This window comes from Zosterops lateralis (assembly GCF_965231275.1).
Source record: "Zosterops lateralis genome assembly, chromosome: Z".
Taxonomy (NCBI): Eukaryota; Metazoa; Chordata; class Aves; order Passeriformes; family Zosteropidae; genus Zosterops; species Zosterops lateralis.
In genome coordinates, this window is record NC_139800.1 from 42,403,027 (window position 1) to 42,417,902 (window position 14,876).

The following is a 14,876-nucleotide window of genomic DNA, read 5'->3' on the forward strand; positions in this document are numbered from 1 at the left end:
GAGCCAAGCCAAGTAACTTGGAGGAGTACTTTTTCTACCTAAACTGAAAGAAGTACCTCTTGGGCATACATAGCTGGATGTGCTAACCATGTATAGCTGGATGTAGTGTGGTCTGACTTGGCCCAGAGAGGGAACCATCACTGCCCTGCAGACATCTTTGAGAGTATTTTATTTCCTGGCTCCTTGATGTACCAAACTATCAGGGCACACTCAAAACACACAGCTTAGCTCCTGTGTTAGAAGGAAATATCAGACTACCTGGATATTAATTACATGCTCCACTGCATGACAGAGTCTCCACCCATAAAGCACACATATTCAAAAATAACATGGCTGGAATAGTCAGCCTAGATTTATAAGGGGTATCATAAGTATGACCAGCATTTCTGCTTGCTGTGTTAGCTGACAGGTAGAGATCAGCAGATATTTTTTACCTTCACTGTAGCTTTTCAAAATAGTATCTCTCATCCTTATGACATGGGTGAGGTACAGACTGGATGAATGGACTACTGGGGAGTTAAAAAGTGGCAGGTTCATTGTGCTCAAAGGCTAGTGCTGACAGCTGGAAGGTCAGTTACAAATGCTGTCAGGTATTTTACAGGGGCTGATCCTGAAACCAACATCATTTAATGTCTTCAGCAATGGATGTCGTTCCTTGGCAAGTTTGCATGTGAGATCCATCTATGTGGAGCAGTTGATAAACTAGAGAGCAGTGCTGTTTAAAGGGACCAAATAAGATCAAAGGGAATTCAAGACTATTATCTAAAGAGAAGACAGGAATCATAAAATTCAACACTTGCAGTCATGTCTGTGTGATGAACAAATTAAATATACCTGGATGACAGCTGGAAAGAGACTTTGAATAAAAAGTTTTGAGGGTCCTAGTGGACAACAAATTGGAAGGTGGGTCAGCAGTCTGTCCTTGGCAGTAATGAAGGCCAACTACGTACTAGGTTGCACTGTTGCAAAGTGTAGGAAGCAAGTTTAAGGAGGTGGCTGTTAGTCTCTATTCAGTATTCATAAACTTCAAATGGATTATTATTCTGAGTTTTGTGCCTCCCAGTTCAAACAAGATATTGACAAATTTTAAGATGCCCATCAAGATAACTGGGGAACTGGAGAGACTTGAGAGTACTGGGTTTGCAAAACGTGTAGTGAGAGGCAGGCATGCCCGGAGGAAGAAGTATGCAGCAACACGATGAAAGGTAGCAGGCTTAAGCTAGAACAAGGGAAAAAAAGAAAATTCCACTGTGGCACTTCTAACCTAAGAGATGTAGAGATTTGACTGACAAGGTTTTGATTAACACAATATATCATTGATTTTTTGCTTTTAGCAGGAGATGAAACTGTGTGACCACCAGAAGTGCCTTCCAACCAATATTTTCTGTGATTATGCACTGCAGCACCCTCAAACCACACTCCTGGTGCTAAAGCCAGTGGCTGTCTGGATGAACCAAAATTTTGATAATATCGGATTTTCCATCTTCATCTGCCATATCCGTCTCACAGATTTTCACAGCTCATCCATTGCTACCTCTTGCACGCTGCCACCAACCTTGGCACTGCAACTGCTCCTATCAGCTAAAATCTGGTTTTCACAAACAGACAGGACCATAAACTATGTCCTTTGATTTCATCCTTTGTCAATCTCTTTACACAAATACAGCCATTACCTGCCCAGAATATAATCCTTCCACTTGGGATACTCGTTTCTGAGCAGACACTTGTACAACTGTGTTGTACAGAATTTACAGACTTCAAAGCAAAAAGCCCTGAGACTAGAATTCTTCATTTACCTGTAAGTTGTACCTTGAATTCCGATTGCAATTCCAGTTGCTCTTCTCTCTTAGAGAATTCCAGTTGTTCTTCTCTCTTAGTCTTGACTACTTTTTCTCACCTTTGCTTGAGTGTCAACACTTACAAAAGACTAGGCTGTACATGACCTAGGCAGCTTGCACAGGATTAACGTGCTCTGAGGGTGAAGGCTAATTAAATAGAAACACAGCCCTAAGCATCTGCCTCTGGGAGTCAATTTTTTTTGGAAATAAAATGTTTGTGGTACTATAGTCCACCCAGAGCTGGAGTGTGGCTGTGATTTTATTTTTTTTTTTCCCCTGGTGAAATCAAGTACAACGTGCAAGCCACTAGCACAGTAGGTACATAATTTCAATAAAATTCCTCCCTTTGTTACAATTTGTTCATGTCAGGTGGTCCTCTGCCCTTCATAACTGTTTGTGAGGAAGTGTAATGGGGCTTCTCTACTCTGATTACATTCAGAAAGTGCTATGAGAGAGATACTGTAGTAGCATGGTATATATCTTTGGTACATACATACTTCCTATTTTTGCTAACAGATGCTTAATAAATTATGTCTTTGTGAGTATGTCAAGTGCTATTTTAGACTTTATTCTCTTTCCCCCAGATTGGATAAAAAGCCTATTTTTTCCTTACAGCTAAATTCTCTGACTTGTGAACTAGACATCTAAATAATAAGATAATACAGAATGTGAAAGAATAAACAAAATGGTGGGGGAAAAAATGCATACACATACGCTGTACTGTAACATTAGTTTTTGTCTGAAAAGCACTATGTTCTAAGGTGGTTTTTGATCTTGTTAAACAGAATTTTTTCCTCAGTTGGTAGCTAGCACAAAATTTATGGCCTTGTGGTGATTCAACACTAAAAGTCTGCTGGCAATATTCATTACACACTTCCAGATTCTATGTCAAAATCCTTATCTACATTTCTGTAGTTTTATGGCTGTCCCTGGACAGTCAGCAATATGAACAAACTCTTGTGTCATGTATGCTAACATATTTTAATCTTGAAGACATTTAAGAGGAAAAAATTAATGTGAAAAATATTAAAGGAAGTGATTTTCCTTAAAGATGTAGCTGATTTATTTGGCTTCAAAAATGAAACCTTATCATCTGTATTAAGCATATAGAAAGATACTATTCTGAAATATAAATCTAAACTAAGCTGATTATTATGTGATTTGTCACTGCAGGTTTTACGGTATTTTTAAAAAAGCAATCTGTAAAGTAAAGCAGTGTCACCCATTTCAAATGTAAGAGAAAATTACTTCTGGCCTTGATGCAGTTGTGAAGGCAAAGACTGTCAAATTAAAAACTTTAAAATTTATTTGCCACAGCAACTTTTAAATGTACTTATTGCTGAATACAACATAGGAGAATGAATTTTAAAAATTCAGGAGTTTTCTTAATTTTACTTAAAATCCTGCAGTCTGTAATCATCAATAATCTGGGATTATATCTATGTTGGATTATCCAACAAGCTTTCTGGGTATGGAATTTAATTTTTTGCTATTAAATTCTCATGTCTCATTTAAAATGACACTGTTAAGAAGACCACACAAATTAGTTAACATCACCATGAAAATAGAAATTAAACTTGTATTTTATTCAAGTATTGTTCATATTTAGGGATCAAAACCTTTTAATCTAAACCTTTAAACATAGTAGTAATACTGTACACCTAAATGAACTTCTAATGAATGGCCCATTTTCGGATTTTAGATACAAATATGTCTGATTTTGCTACATTAGTTAAACCCAAGGTGGTCCTTATTCATTCTAATAATCTGAATTATATAATAATTAATTTACTATAAAATGAACACTTGCAAGTACTATATAGGAGAATATTTTCCTCTGCATTTCTTGACCTTGTTAATTTGCTTTTGCTTTTACAGTTGTCAGTTAAAAAAAATCAAGACTTAAACAAAAAAGCAACAAAGTGGTATGATCCATTTTAAGAAAACAAATGAAATTTTTCTATGACAGACATTTTATTACTGCTCAGATAAAGTGGTAAAAATCTAGGACAAATCACAATAGGATCTAAAGGTACTAGTCCAGTCCTCTCTCATCAGAGAATTTATACATACCAACAACAAGTAACTCCAATATTTGTGTTCAATATTCAATTTTAATGTTAGTGCTGAGATTTGTACATAAAATTTCCAAAGTTTTTCTGAAATAATCAAACTTTATCTTTCCAAAAACTTGAATATGCAAGTAATTGAGTGCATATCAAGAACTATACCTATAGTATTATTTGAAGAGCAATGAAGCTGAGTAAGGGTCTAGAGAGGTTTAGATTAGATATTAGATGATAGTAGATAAGGATTCCTCACTGAAATCGTGATCCAGCATCGGAACAAGCTTCCCAGGGAAGTAGTGTAATTGCCTTCCTAGAAGTGTTTTTGAGAAAGGTGTTTAGGCTAGGGTGCTTTGGGATATGGTGTGACCACAACAAAAGATAGTGGGTCTTCATATGTATGTCCCTACAAACACCTTCTCTGGGGTGGGAGGGAGCTGTAATGATTGGGATTGACACTGGTAAACATCAGCCTGCAATAGGGTGTAAAATGTTGCTGGATATTGAGCAAACTAAACCAATTGTCTCCAGACGTTGCAGGCAGCTTCCATGTGGATCCACCCCCTGTCAGAATAAGCCCAGGCTGCCTTTTAAGAGCAACAGGCACCACTATTTTGTCTTGATATCAGCAATAATTGTGTTATCTCACATCACCTCAACCAACTAAAAATAATTGGGTTATAGTAAAACTATAAAAACATTCTTGGTTGGGTGATAACATTTATGCTCACTAAGATTTTCCCAAAGATTTTGAAATAGATTAATGGATGTCCCTGAGTTTTAATACTACCTTTCTGTGGGATACAACAGATTTCAGATTTATTGTCTCTTTTTCCTGACATTTAGCATTATGCTCTGCTGGCCACAACCTTCTACATGTCAGATATTGTCAGCTCTCCACTTGATTTGGTGGCATGTAATCAAATAGGACATGACTTCAAGTGGTAATATTTTTCAGCCAACTTTTTATAATTGTATTTATTAATCTATCAGTAAGTGGGCTCTTAGAAAATAATTAGTTATAAAGTTTTCACATCTTGCAAATACCTTAAGTTTCATTTCTGGTGCAGCTGCCTCTCCATTTCTCTTCTTCTCTGAAGAAGTCACCATTCACAACTCAGGATGTGGGATGGTTTCCTACAAGAAATCTCTGTAAAATTTCATGAACCTGAGATGTAGTTACTTCCCTATGCCAGCAAGGAACTTGCTGTCCTGGTGAGTGCTGCAAGAATCCCTCCATTCTTCACCTTTCTTTGGCTGCGTTGGCAAGATCAACTGTATCCCATCACGGATATCTGGACAGCAACTGGCTCATGAACTTGCTGGTTTTCTTCAGTTTGTAAGCATATTTTTCCTTTATGAGGAGAAACTTTTAAGTGAAACCTGGCACACATCAAGCAATGCCTTGTCTTCCTGTTCATTACATCCCCAGGAAAGGAATTCAGGCAGGAGCTCCCACAACAGGAAAACTGGCTTCATCTCAGGTTGTGAAGGAAAGCTGTCAATAAAATAACAAAAAGTAGCATCACTGACCAGTGGAAACAGTACCAAACAACACATATTCTTTCTTGTTTCTTGACAAGGCTGGGCTGGTGTGATACTGTATTCCTAACATAAAATTGGGATTTGTCTGTGAATCTGTTTTAAAACTAATATTTTTAAGGATTACAAAAGAGCAGTCTTCCCAGAGTGTGACAGTTGCTAGCAGTGCACATTCTGTCACTGACAATAATCCCAGGACAATATATTGTTGATTGGGTTCTATCCCCCCCATATGCTTCTCTGTGTGGTGAGACATGTCAAACACAAGTCATGCTGTCCAGAAACATGAATCTACATTTAGGAAGACAAAATAATTCATCTTGTCAGATTCAATTACCTCATCTGTAATTCAGACCTAACTAACCAGTGCAAAAATCTCAATTTTCCTTTAAGTGGCATAGTGTCTGTCTTTTTTATTTTTCCTCTGCTTTTGAGTTTTTGGGTTTTCTTTGTTTTGGGGCAGTTTTTATTTCAGTTTCATGGGGGGTGGGGGAGCTTCTTTTGTTTTGTGGGTTTTTGGGTTTTGTGGGAGTTTTTTGTCATTTATTTTGAGAACAATTCTGATAATAATACTATGTGACATCAAACTGAAACAGACAACCGATATTTACCTAGATGAAATATTGCTACCAAGATTATCAGTATATTCCTTGGTTATCAGTTAATGACTTTGGAAAAATATTTGTAAGATAACTCCTCAGTTAATTTTGAAATATTCTATGGGTATTTTCATCCTAAATCCTCAAAAAGGCATGCTTTTAGAAGAGTTGAATCTGGATGTTACATTATTTTGCAGTCTGAATAATTGACTAGAAAGCTGGAATTAAATAACATGTTCAATTTGTACTTGAAGGTGACATTTCAAGCACTAGTTATTTCAACAAAATCTGATATTACCAAACTTGGAAAAGGAATTGCCTTTCTCTCAGATACTCAAGTAGCAGTGAATAAGAAAGCAAGGTCTGAGCCTGAAGGTCCTGAATGTTTATCTTCCTGGTTCTGCATTCAGTAAATTTTCTCAGCTTTGTAGTTACATACAAGTATAGAAAGTGACCTGACCGTCTACCCTTAAGATAGGCAGAAGAACACTGTGAATGTCGGAAATAATCATATGTCTTCTGAAAACAAAGCACGGAAAAATGAAAAAAACCCTGGATATTAATAATTTTCTGCCTCTTTAGGTATCAATAATACCTCACGTAATATACACAGAAACTCTCACGTAATATACGCAGAAACTCTCCTGTCTTTCATGTATGTTGAGGGAACCATGGTACAGCTCTTATTTTCTTCTTAAGTTTTAGATAGTGCATTTAAATCTGTACATTAAAAAAGTCATCCTAAGAGCTACATTATTTTTCCATAGCAAACTGACTTTCAAAAGTACTAGGTAATTATGTTTAATACCCCACTGTAGCTAAATATAGGTAGCAGAAAATGAGTTTTAATAGGAATGAATAACAAGTTCATGTACTCTAGCTTTTATTGCTCTCTATAAAAAAAATTAAAAACTGTTCATAAAATGTAAAATCTTTAATCTGCAATCTTGTAAACTACATTGTTTAGCATAGTCTCACGTGGAGCAGTGTACATCTCAAAGTATCATATTATGTGTTTGAATGTGCAGGCTCATTAAAATGTGGATGACATACATAGTGCTGAAACAAACCTTGCCCTTTTCAAGTCCAGAAAGAATTTTAATTTATTTTAATTTATCCAAAGGGAAAAAACAAACTAAGGAGAAGACATTAGATATATAATTTTCACTGAAAATCACTGGTCACTGTTATCCCCAGGAAGAACACCCATTCAGATTAATTCATTTTTCTGTCTTGGAAAGCCAGCTGGATGGATGTGTCAAAAAACACTGAAAGCTTTCCCAGTAGATCTGGGAAATTGTACTTTTGCTAGTTGGAAATATGATATTCCAAAAATCAGGAAAGCTGACCTATTCCCAGTAATTGGGTGTTTTCTATTTATAATCCTGTACAAAGTCATAGGATAAGAGAAGAGGAATGGTACCTATACATATATATATATATATATATATATTTTTTTTTTTTTAATAGGCAGTCTTCATCAAAGCCACTGGTCAGTAAGTGCCCATGTTCAGTCAATGAGCAAATCTAAGCCAGGGGCTACTTACCTTCTCTCTACTTAGATACTCTCAAATATTGAACATTTACAATTCAAAGATTCTAATGAGAATATTGCCTCTTTCCCCACAGACAATGGATTAAAGCAAAATCAGTAGACACCATCATCTCTAGCCGGGAATTTTTACCATTCAGTTGCTTTCTCCCTTTTTCACATCATGGTGCAATTAAGACATTTTTTCATTTTAGTCTTTCTTCCAGTATGCAAAGCCAATCATGTCAATGAAAGCAGAAGCAAATAAGTTCATGTTGTTGTTCTTTTTGAGACTGAGATAAGAACTCTTTTTTTTTTCCTCAGCAACGCTATCTTCAAATGAATGCTCAAGGAAGCTTTCATCTAACATGGTCTTTTTTTTTTTTTTAAGAAAATTTTCTGCAAGAGTACAAAAATAATGCCATACTTTAGAAACTAAATAAAACTTGAGCATGAGAACCATGGGAGTAAGTACTGGTATATCCAAAGGGAACAGATTTTCACCCTATAAATTTGGAAGAGATTATAGGCTTTGAAAAATTGACGCCTATTTCATAAAACAGTATTAAAAGGACATAGAGAAATGCAGTTTTCACTTTATATGCTTTATAAGTTACCTGCAACTTCAAGAACAGAAGAAAAGTTGCTGCAGTTGTATACAAAAGTAATTTGGATACATGATATTAGTCATTTTGCTATAGTTCAAACAAGTCTGAGTTAGAAAACAGAAACGAAAAACATTTCCTAGAAGTCTCTTATTGTACCTTTTAGATTTATCTGCCTCTTGGTTTAGTAGTTTCCCAAAAAAAAAAAAAAAAAAAAAAAAAAAAAAAAAGCAGCCCATCAACAAATCATCATAGAGTGCAGAAAGCCTGCTGATTGCTTCCATGTATTTGTGAGCACACCAAATACAGTGTTATTGAAAACAAGCTGGAAAACTTAAGGACAAATTTGTGACAAACTATACCAAGAATAAGTTTGATCCCTAGCATTTAGAAAAATCTGAACTTGCATATACTTCCATGTATTTGAAAGGTAAAATACAAACTAAACCTATTCCTATTCAAACTTCCAGTTGGTGCTCTAAAATACCTGTTTTAGTGGCATTTCAAACCATAAAATGTATTTGTGGGAGAAAAAGGATGACTAATACTCTATCTACAAATGACTGTTAAATTTTTCTGCTGAACTGAAAATTCTAATTGACATTGAATGTAAATTAAAAACCTCTTACTGAAAATAATCTTTGTATGAAAGTTTCTTTTTCTAACCTAACTCTTATTAGGACCCAGTAGAAGAGCACTAATGTCAAGCTTCAGAGAAAACATAACTGACATGTTAAAAAAATCACAACAGTAAATAGAATACAGTTTTAACTACTAGCTTGCATTTAACAGTACATTATTTCCTAAATTTATATAGTGAAGAATAATAGGTTTTCATGACTGCAAATGATTCTTTAAAATTAAGTAATCTGGTTTCCATAAATAGAATCTGTGAACCCAAATGTACCCAACAATATCTAGACATGGTTACTTCTGAGAGGTACAGAACTATGTCTTAATACACAGCCAATGGAGGCCATATGATAATGCTGAAATTTATTACTTTTGACTCACATAATTTTTGAATCCCCTCACACCACCATACTTCCCAACATTATACAAGCATTGCTTATTTATACCACAAATGGTGCTCTTTCTATTTTTCTCTCTGCTTTATAAATATTTTCTAGCAGAAAACTGTGTGCTTTGGCTGTGGTAAAGGCAGTCTGGCTGACTGATCTTCCCAGGGCATGGAGAGGCAGGGAAAAGAGACAGACAGATGTACATCCCCTGTCCAAGCCCCACCCTCCCTCTAGCCAGACAGCCCTCCCATCCAATCATAATGAAATTCTGGATTTGCATCCAGCTGTCTTTCATGGTATTTTCCAGACCTACAATCTGGACATACTTTATGTGCAGTTATGTAACTGATAGGATTTTTTTTCTTTCATAGGAAGGATTTAACAGAGTGGTTGCATACTGACCACTGTGATTACTTTATTATTACATTGTTTTGAACTGTTTTCTGGTAAGTGTTGAAGTCCAGGACATTCTTTTGGTAACCCTTGAAGGCCACAGACCGCAGCGGAGGTCTGGGACCCGAGCAAGAGGGTTTGAGATCTGTACAGGGGTGTTGCAGACCCTGGCACAGAGCCCAGGAAGACACAGTCTTTTACTTTAGTCTGTGGGAAAAAGCTTCTAACATTGAGAGAAGAATTACAAGTCACAAAGGTGTGACAGACAGTAGTGTAGTTTATCATCAGGTAGAAATTTTCTGGTTTTGAGGTTCTTAGAATGGAGGTGAATGGGGGACAAGATGGAAGATTTAGGGTGGTACTCTGGGTTCTTGTCCTGACTTGGTATCCATCTCCTGCAGAGATGGGAGCACAAAGTAGTTTGAGAAGATTAAGTCAGCGTAGAGGTTACCCTTTTTGTATAGGTAATAGGCATTGGCACGTAATTGTAAATAATAGACACATAATTATCTGTATATGAAGGAAGCAACTTCCCTTCGAGGGGGGAGTCATCCTGTGTCTGAGCAGCAGAACAGACCTCGGCTGGGCACAGAGAAAATTGTAAAATAAGAAACGATAAACAACATGAGAAACCTTGAAAAACAAGACCTCGAAGACTCCGTTTCATTCTCGCATCTGTCTCAGGCCTCTCATAGGGCAAAAGACTCTTAACCACCTTTTAACCTCTTAACCAACTCTTTCATCTTGGGTGAAAAACCAAACCCGAGAGGTAAGTAATAAACAGTAATATTGTTCTCTACCACAGTGGGTAACTTGGTGTTTTTGCAAAATTATGTTCAGATTTTTTCACTAGGTGAAAGATGATGAAACAATTACTTGTAGGTCAAATTTTCAGAATTAAGCAGTCTTAGATTTAGATTTGAGTTTGCAAAGTAACAGGAGAGCAACCATGGGCAAATAAGGTTATGGCACTAAAAGGGAAGGGCAGAATTTAAGACTATTTCTTTTACCCCAATTTTTTTCGAAGGTTCATATTGACTGCTACTTGCTCTAAGTGACCTAATGGACTTTATTATTAGGATAATTCCAAGGATATATTATTGGTTTTTTCCTCCTCTTTTTCAACCTTCTGAAATATTATATTGAAACTAAACACATTCACATTCTCTCTGCATTCAGCATCCCCAGAAAAGTCACTGTCCATAGTTCTGCCTCTGTCTTCTAACACAATCTTTTACCATTTGTTGGCCCATACATACATGAACATACAGTTCCTAGAGCTACATATAAAGATACTATTATTTGGACACTTGCAGAAATGTTTCTATAAAACTATCTTGCTTTACCTTGCTGCTGTATGAGACTTTGTTGTTCTCGCTGGCTTTTAATTTCATTGTAAAAGGCAAGCTTTGATTTGCTGTGAGGCTTGTAGAAGAAAAAGGTGTGGTGTTCATGGCTGTAGAGGCCATCTCCTGTCATTGTGGAGAACATCTGTCTCTCCCCATGTAGTGGGAAAGAGGACTGCCTGGACTAAATATGTATTATGTCTTACCCCCAGCAGGCAGGTAAGCACCATGCAGCAGCTGCTTCCTCACTCCTGCAACCAGTAAGATCGAGCAGAGAATTGTAAAACTACAAATGAAAAAAGAATGGGATGTGATAGACATTAATAGGTTGGTAGGTAAAGCAAAAGCTGTGCATGCAGACAAAACCTCCCAAGGAATTAATTCAGTGCCTTCTGTGGGCAAGCAGGTGTTCAGCCATCTCCAGGAGAGCAGGGCGCCGTCACGTAGTAGTGACTCGGGAAGACAAACATCATCGCCCCAAACGTCTCTGGTCTTCCTCCTTTGTCACCCAGCTTTATATATTGAGCATGATGCCATATGATCTGGTAGGGTCTGTTGGGATCAACTGTCTGCTCCCAGCTTCTTGTGCTTCCTGTGAAACCCTGCCCTCCTCACCAGTGTGCAGTACGAGAAACAGGAAAGGCCTTGGCCATGTGTAGGCCCTGCTCAACAATAGTGAAAACATCTCTATATTAGCAAACCTGTGTTCAGCACAAATCCAAAACACAGACTCACACCAGCCATGGTAAAGAAAATTAATTCTACCTCAGCCAAAGCTGCTGCAAGAGGAAGAAAAAGAGCTAAAACTGTGTGGCTATAGAGTGTAGTCTACATAGGCATGTAATCAGCCACCCAGGGTAATTTTGTCTTTATAAGGAGTTAAAGATTTGATGAGCAATTGCTCTCCTTGTGAAACCTATTGTGTTTTTCCAAAGAGTCGTGTTCATTAGTGCAGCTCAGCATGACCACTCAATATCACCTTTTCATTTGAAAATACTTTTAGGAGTCCTTGCCGACGTCAGAAATTTCTGTGAAACAGTAAGCTTTGTAAAACTTAAAATTTTCTGATATTCCCTTTTTCTTTGGGCCTACCTTCCCTCCCAGATTATAATTCTCCTTCTTTCTCCTACTTTGTTACAATGATCCCACTGCACAGGAGACATCTGGCCTGCAGGAAAAATCTGGAATTAAATTAATGTGCCTAAGCATACAGTATTTTTTAATTGTAATTATAGATTTATATATAGGCAAATAATAATTTTTTAGGACCATCCTGGCCAGCAGCAAGATCTGAGGCAGTAAAGAAGGAAGGGAAATTCCAAAGGTAAACTACACTGAACAGAGGTTGCAGCAAAGCAGATATACATTGGGGTGAATGACCTCTCAATGATCACCCTATCTCTCTTTGAAAGTTAATGTAGAACAATCTTTCTCCTCTTATATATTAAAAAAAAAAAATATTTGCCATACATGTCTTACAGAAGAACACCAATTCTGCTTCTTTATTTGTTGTTTTCTCTACTGAAATTAGTACAAGTACAGTGGTAATTTCCATGCAACAGACACTCTCATCCACAGCTTTTAGAGCACCAGGTGTAGAAGCTGAAAAGCTGATTTTAGTTTTGGGGTGGATTATGGTGCTGTGCCTCTACCCTGCCCCTTCCTCTTGCCAGCTGCACTATGATCTGAGAATAGAGATGCTCTTCAAGGTTCCATTGTGGGCCACTCATTGGTGTCTGAGTGTGAAATAAATATATCAGACTGAATAACCGTTCCTCCTTTGAACTTTTGTTTCATTATGATTTCAGTGGGACTCCTATGACTCATTATAAAATAGTGTACTCAATCAAGAAAAATTATATGGAACAAAAGAGTTTTAATGCTTTCTTTAAACTCCATATACGTCTGGTTAATTTACACAAAAGTCTGCATCCTTCACAAGGAATATCCAATATGTATTTTAAAAGCTCTGCTCTCCCTCTCTTTGCAGTTTTAGGGGAGTTAAATTTTAGACACATCAACTACATGTAATAAGTTCATGGATTAATTAGAAAATATGCTTTGAAGGTGGGTGAAACATGTCAGTTAAAATGTGAAATAAGTGTGACAGGTATTCACAAATTTGAATGACAGTATGAAGTAAGAATTAAAATATTTTCCATTGGGAAATAAGAGTAGTAACTAATGGAAAAAAGAAATAAAAGCGAGGGATTTTTGTGATGTTTCCGGTGTTTCTGTGGAGTATGATATAATAAACATCTATAAAGCAATTAGTGACTGTATTGGGTAAGACCCAGGACAATGCATTGGTATATCCACTGCTTTATCATGGACTGTTTCAGAATCAGGACCAAGAGCAGTAACTGACAACATACTGAAAGAAAAAAAAAAAAGAAGAATTAATAAGAGCTCTTTACTAAAAATTAAAAGTTTTGTGGGCTAACAAATGAAATTACTTCACATTGGCATGAAATTTACATTTAATGCTCAATGTTTCATCACTGATTCAAATGCCTGTCACTGTCTACATACTCAAGATTTTTTGTTGATCCCTTCCTCTGTTGAATATGAATTATTGCTTGCAAATGAAAATAATTATTTGAGTGAACAACTGTATCTGCATCTTCTGAATTGCAAGAAGCGATAAAGTATTTTTGACATTTTTTACAACAGGTGGTAATATGGAATGGAATAGCAGGAAGTTTTGCAAGAACACCAGGAATATTTTGGCAATGAGTAGGAATAGCAGGATCCATACATTAAGTATCAGTTTTCCCAAGGACACAGTTCTCTCTGCTATATTTTAAAGAAACTAATAAAATATGGACCAGCTTATTTTACCAGAATTATTTTGCTTTTTGCTGGTCAAAAGGAGCACCCATTGATGGGCAGTGTTGGTTTGGTTTTATTTAGTTTGGTTGTTTTTGGTTTTCTTTTTTAATGAAGGCAGATTGTTTCGAAAAGTGTGTTTTTCAAGAGTATAATAGAAGAAGGGTAAGTATTAGGTGAGGTAATACTGCTCCAATTCTCTCAGAACTGATTTGTATAGCTGAAAACTTTGGGACACTGTCTAGCATGTTAAGAGTCTGTTTTGATTCAAAGAGTTTTCTTTACAATTTTAAAAAATATATAATATGAAACAAAAAAAAATGCAGACACCAAAAACACTTCTTCCAAACTTCTGTTAGATTTAAAACTTTATTTTGAATGTTTAGAACATCATCACAAACATGGAAACTAGTAGACACAAATGTCTTCCTATCCAGTTTTAAAACAAAATATTTGCTAAAGAAATCACAACAACACCTTTTCATGACAACAATATACCTTAAGATTTCATATCTACATATAAAATCATGCATTTTAAAGATTCATTTTGGCTAGGTTGTGTTTTCTGGATGCTAAAATTCACTATAGAACTTACATGTTTTAAATATTTTGTATATACATTTTAAACAGGTTATTATAGTGATAGCACATTCCCAAATAAAACATAAAATGTAATAAAGCTTTATATATTCTTGATCTACTTTATTTTTTTTTCCATATTAAAAAAAATAATTCTATACGTAATAGCAAAACAAACATTTTAAACCAGCTCACATGTACGCAAGATATGCAAAATCTAATAGTAGAAACTAGGATGCCAATGCAAGGGTATAAAATATGCTCTCTTTTAAGTCTGTGGTCCTTGAATAATATTGCTTCTGTTCTGGCCTTGCTTTGATACATGCAAGTCCATGAAATACTTCATGGCTTATTACGTAGCAGATGAGGAGTCAGCTGGGAACTAAAGGAATATGGTCCTCAAGCCTAACACTGGCAGCTACTTGTTTTATTTCCATCTTTGCTATACAATTATTCTATTCTTGCTATGAGGCACATTCAAAATAAAAAGTCCAGGGCTAAATTTCAGCCTGTAATATCTTTACAG

At 36.1% G+C, this 14,876-nt stretch overlaps 1 long non-coding RNA gene across 1 annotated transcript in view; it reads right to left on the bottom strand.

Annotated features, from left to right (window-relative positions):
- LOC310922690 overlaps positions 1–14,876 on the bottom strand; it is a 439,183-nt gene that overhangs the window by 257,573 nt on the left and 166,734 nt on the right. The gene's annotated exons all lie outside the window — the stretch shown is intronic.